A 5,466-nucleotide genomic window follows, 5' to 3' on the forward strand; every position below is an offset into this window, starting at 1 on the left:
ACTAGCTTTCGGCAAATACTAATGCAGTATCATTTCAAAATAAAATTTCCAAATGTAAATAGTTTGATCATTAACAAGCTCAGCAGCCAGAAACCATTTCTAGTGGCTACTTGAATTTATGCCTCGGCTCCTGGCCAAACTGTAACATTGTAAAGAGGGTTTTGATCCCTCTTACAACAGTGTGCGGGGCAGGGAAGGAGGGGACCAGCACTGCTCTCTGGAGGGACCGACAGCCCGCACAGGCTTCAGAGCGCAGGGAGCGCCATGCTGGTTCCTGCCTCCAGAGCTGCTTTTCAGGCTTAGGTCAATTACCTAGGACTTCCCTGTCAGCAGTCAGGTAATTGTGCGGGCAGAAACAGCCTTCTCTTAGGCCCTCATGGTCAAGTATGAGAAGATGGTAAGAACAAGAAGGAACATGAATGGACCTTTTTTTTTTTTTTAATTCTAGCAGAAACTGTAGAACTCATACATCTTAACAATCATAAAGTGATGCTTAATAATATAGCTGGGTTTTAAAATATATAGTATTATTTTCATTAGAAAAATCATCTATGGGTCTTAATCTCAAAACTGACCATAGATAATATTTGTTGTACATACTATAGATTCATCATAACACACATTACATTATTTTTATTAAAGAGGATTCATACACGCATGTTTGTATATAATCTGCCTTTCAATTAAATGGATGTCTTAAATATTTCCTACTTCATTAAAATTATCCTACTGACTCCTTTATATCTTGTGCTTTTTGTAATAATTTTCAGATAATACATACTAAGTGTTGAAAAAAATAGAAAAATCTTAGCGTCTTTTTAACACAGCAGGCAGAATGTCAGTCTCATAGCCTGAAAAAATACAAAATCTTGATTATCAAAATCTACATAGAGATAGTGCTGTCGATATTTGTTCTATTTTTTCTAGACATGTCAATACATGTGAATCCATATTATATTACACACATGTATTACCAAATTTGATTCATATTACATATAATGTTTTATACTCTTTCCATTCACATAGTATCATTGTCTAAATATATTTCTATACCAACAGATGTACATTAACAACTTTATTTTTATGATTAATGTATTATTTTCAGATGAACTATAATTTATTCAATCAGTTGACTGCTATACATCATTTAACTTACTAAAAATGTTTTGATATTATAAACAGTGTTATAAAGGGCACTGTGGTGGGTCTACCTTTGTGCTTACATTCATAAAAGTGTAAGTTCTGGATCAAAATTTTGTGAACAAATATATTTGGCTTTGATGTTGTAAATTTTTACGTTGTAAAACAGTAAGAGTCTCGTCTCTCCTTCTATTCTTAATTAAGTGTTTAGTTTAGAGGCTTTTTATAGAGCTTTACTTGTCTTTTTCTCATTATAATACCCAAATGACTCTTAAAAGTTGTATCTTCATCTGAAGCCGATGTCAACATTGAAAGTGACATTGAAACAATGTTAGCCTCCAGAGTGTCATTTAAATGTCACTAGTTTTGTCTTGCTTTGTTTTGTTTTTTATCCTTTTAAAGTTGGCTTTCAAGGATTAATGTTGCCTTAAAAAAAAAATTCTTAGTGTTACTTTTGCCCCAAGTGCATACATACATTTCTAATATAATCAATTAAAGTATCAGTCTTCTAATTCAATAACTTCAACAACAGAACAATGTTTATTTTCTACTTTGGGTGATACATACTGTATATATTTTTCACATGCTTCTGGTATAATATCACACTAAAATATATGTAGATACACTTGCCAACATCACCAATGCAGGCTGTAGCTCAGCCTGCAAAATGTTCCTCAATGACCCACTCTCACAACAGTAGCGTGCTCACCTATACCTCTGACCACTCAGAATCAAGAATGTATTTTCAGCCTCTTTTTCAGAACATGAGCTTAAGTTTAAATTGTGACAAGAAGAGTATCAGTAGAAACTGAGTGCAAACTCTCAGAAATGTCTTAGCAAGAAAGGGCCTTTCTTCTCTCTGTTTTGTCTTCTTGTCAACATCAATAGAACTTTTAGTAACTGGAGCTGGAAAGGCCATTTTGAACTACTTGGGGACAGACACTGCACACAAAGAAAAAATGACATCAAAAGAATGTAGTCCCTAACATTGTAGAGCAAACACCAGCTATGGACCACTGACCCGGACTTTTACACTGAAGAGAAGTAAACATCTATCTTGGGCTTCTGTCACTCAGCTTAAATTATCCTACCTATACACAGGGGAAATATAAAACATTACTTTTTAATATCTAAGTTAATCGAGGATTTTATCATTTTTGAAAATATATGTGTTAAATATATATATATGTATTTACATACCATGTGTGCATGTATATGAGTGTAAATAAATGCATACATGTTTTTAATACCTGAAATAAAAAACTGCAAAATTTCCAGATAATTTTAAAAAATTTTATTTTTAATCTATATAATTGTCATTTAATTTTGTAAACTGGTTTATAAATGTGACTATATGCCATGAATGGCATGATTTTCTTAGAAATTAGTGTTTTTTTTGTAATTTTTAGATAATGAAAATACTCATGTGCCATCATATTCCTTACACAGAGGTAATATTCAAAGAATTTTAAAAATATATATAGACTTTAACCTTCGAAACTTTAAAATTCTCCTTCAGTTTCCAAACTGGGCTTTAAAGAACTAACTTGGGAGATGCTGCTGAAATCTTCTAAAACATAAACATTCAGTTTTGTTCTATTTTCTGAAGTGGGGATCTTGCTATAAAAGAATTTCAAATTTACCCCAGTGGACATGTTAGTGAAAGAAGAATAAAGCCTTTTCTTACCTGCCACTGTTTACTTTGTTATTGCGTGTTAAAAATCATTTGCTGCTTTAATTCCCATGAATGAGACACCATTTCTGTTATTAGAAAACTTTCAAGGGCAACTCAGTGTAGTTAAAATCGAACTTTGCTGAGCTTTTGGCTTTCTGCAAAGTTAAACCTTCTAATTGACTCATCAAGTTGAAGGAGAACCATAATAAGCCTGGCTGGAAACTAGGATTCTATAAACTTGCAGAAGAAATGGAGTTCTACCTTTGATGACTAAGTCATGGCTTATTTCTATAGTAGTGTGTATCCACATGGCTCTTCCTTCCTGTGTTTTGATTAGCGGCTAAGAACGCCTGTTGTCAGGCTCCTTCCCTAGCACCCTCACCTCGAATAAGATGAATGTACTTGTCAAACTTTGCACCGTCACGCTTAGAGATTAACCAGGTTCATGGCTAGTTAGCTCAGGGTCAAAGTTTTAAATGGCGTTTTCATTATTACTCTGACTCTTGGATACCAAAATTCTGTCTTAGGTTCCAGGCCTTTGGTTTCTTAGCATTCTCTTCTTAGTCCTTTCTATCTTTGCTTATTTTCCTCAAATAAATCCTTGCTTACTTGCATATGTTTTTTCCTGACAACCTCTTCTTTCCTTAGCTGGATTCTCTGATCTTGCCTGTATTACTGTGACCTGCAGTTCTTCGACAGCCATTCCCTAGTATTTTTTTTTTTTTTCCCTTACTGAGCAATTAGTGCTCAGGTTTTGAGAATGGACACAGGAATACTCTATTCTTACTTTTTCTTTTTAAGTGGGGAATATCTTAGAAATAGCAAATATGACTCCTAGTTCTATCAGCCTCCACATTTTCTTGGAAATGGTTAGAATATTCTTAAAAATAACTAAGAGATGATCTCCAAACTACAAGGATGAATTAATCTATATGAGCAGAGCTTCCTTTAAACCCAAGGAAAGGCAAAAATATGTAGATAAATCTGGTAAAAGGATTAGGACTTACATAACACTATACAAACAACAAAATAGTTGAATATTTAAAAGACTGATCATACTACATTTAATTAGGGATGTGGAATAATTAGAACTTTCATGCACTTTTTTTAGGAGTGTCAGATGACACCACTGCTTTGGAGAATTTGGAGGTAATGGATACTAACGTTGGCCCTATGCATAGCATATGTACCAGAAAATCCACTCCTGGTACATACCCAATAACTATGTGCAGATATGTTCAAAATGTTCATGGCAGAGATATTAGTAATGTCCAAAAAATAAGAAATAACCAAATATCCAACAACAGCATAAATAAAATAACTTCTGGTATATTTATACAATGGGAAAGTATACAACACAAAAATGAATGAAATACAGCTAAACTAAGTTGTATGAAGAATCTTACAAGGATCACATTGAAAGAAAGAAGCCAGATACAAAATATCGAATTTATATAAAGTTCAGGAAGAGGCAAATGAGGAGAAGTTAGTGGCTGGGAAAAGGCAAAAGGGTGTGTGTGTGTGTGTGTGTGTGTGTGTGTGTGTGTGTAATCAGTATGCATACTTATGATTATGAATTTTTCTGTATTATATTTTTACTTTCAAAAAGTTTATGAAAGAAAAATTAAACCAGTGTTGAATGATTTACTCTTATTTACACATGTTTTAATGTATAAAATCTTCACCACAAATCATCAGATATAATGATCATTAATCAATGAATAAGGCATGAGTGTATTCCAGAAATATTTCCTCCATAAGTTTTAATACTTCTAATACTGTTATGTTTGTTAAACCAAAGAAGTTGGGCTATTTACTTCAGCATAATTTAGAACAATAAAGAGGTTGTAGAAATAAACTCTTCTGAATTACACAATTAAATTTATAGCCTTGATGAAGGAGTACAACTTCTTTTTTATACCTCAGACTATCAAGTAGGATGGCTAATTCACTATTTCTGAAGTGTACCCCATGTCCCTCTGGCTCGCCAAGCAATTCAGTGGATATTTATTACGTATGTACTGTATCCAAGTCACTCTGCTCAACTTCACAGGAAATCCACTGACTAAGGGGTAGTGACTCTTGAGTAGTTTAGAGAAAACTAGAGGCAAAATAATACTATTATTTCATATGTGTTGTTTGTAAATAATTTCCTTTTCAGTTTTAAGCAAATCTGTAATACTAGTGACAGGGAGGGGACACTTACCTAGCAAAAATAAAAAAGACAAAACAATCAAGATACACATTAAAATTATGATGACCTACATTTATTTAACAAGTTCCAATCATGATAAATAATTGGAATTATGAGACCTGTAAAATAAATAATTCCATGTCTTTGACTACTCACAGTACATATATACCCGTATGGGTGTGTTCTACACACCCCATCTGCGAGTTAAAAGACTGTTATTTATACACAGCAAAACCTCAGAAGAACATGTGCTTACTTAAAACTCTTTTTTAATAGAAACATTAGAGACTTAAAACTAAAAATCAACTCAACAAATAATATTATTCGGCTCTTACTAGCCAATAATCTATTATAAAGATCTCTGTTGATTCATAGTTAATATTGCATCACTTATAGAGAATTTAATAAGAAGTGAAGTTATCTTCAATATCAAGATATTTTGATTGCTTCTCTAAAT

Source organism: Camelus dromedarius, chromosome 1 (assembly GCF_036321535.1).
Source record: "Camelus dromedarius isolate mCamDro1 chromosome 1, mCamDro1.pat, whole genome shotgun sequence".
NCBI classification, from domain to species: domain Eukaryota; kingdom Metazoa; phylum Chordata; class Mammalia; order Artiodactyla; family Camelidae; genus Camelus; species Camelus dromedarius.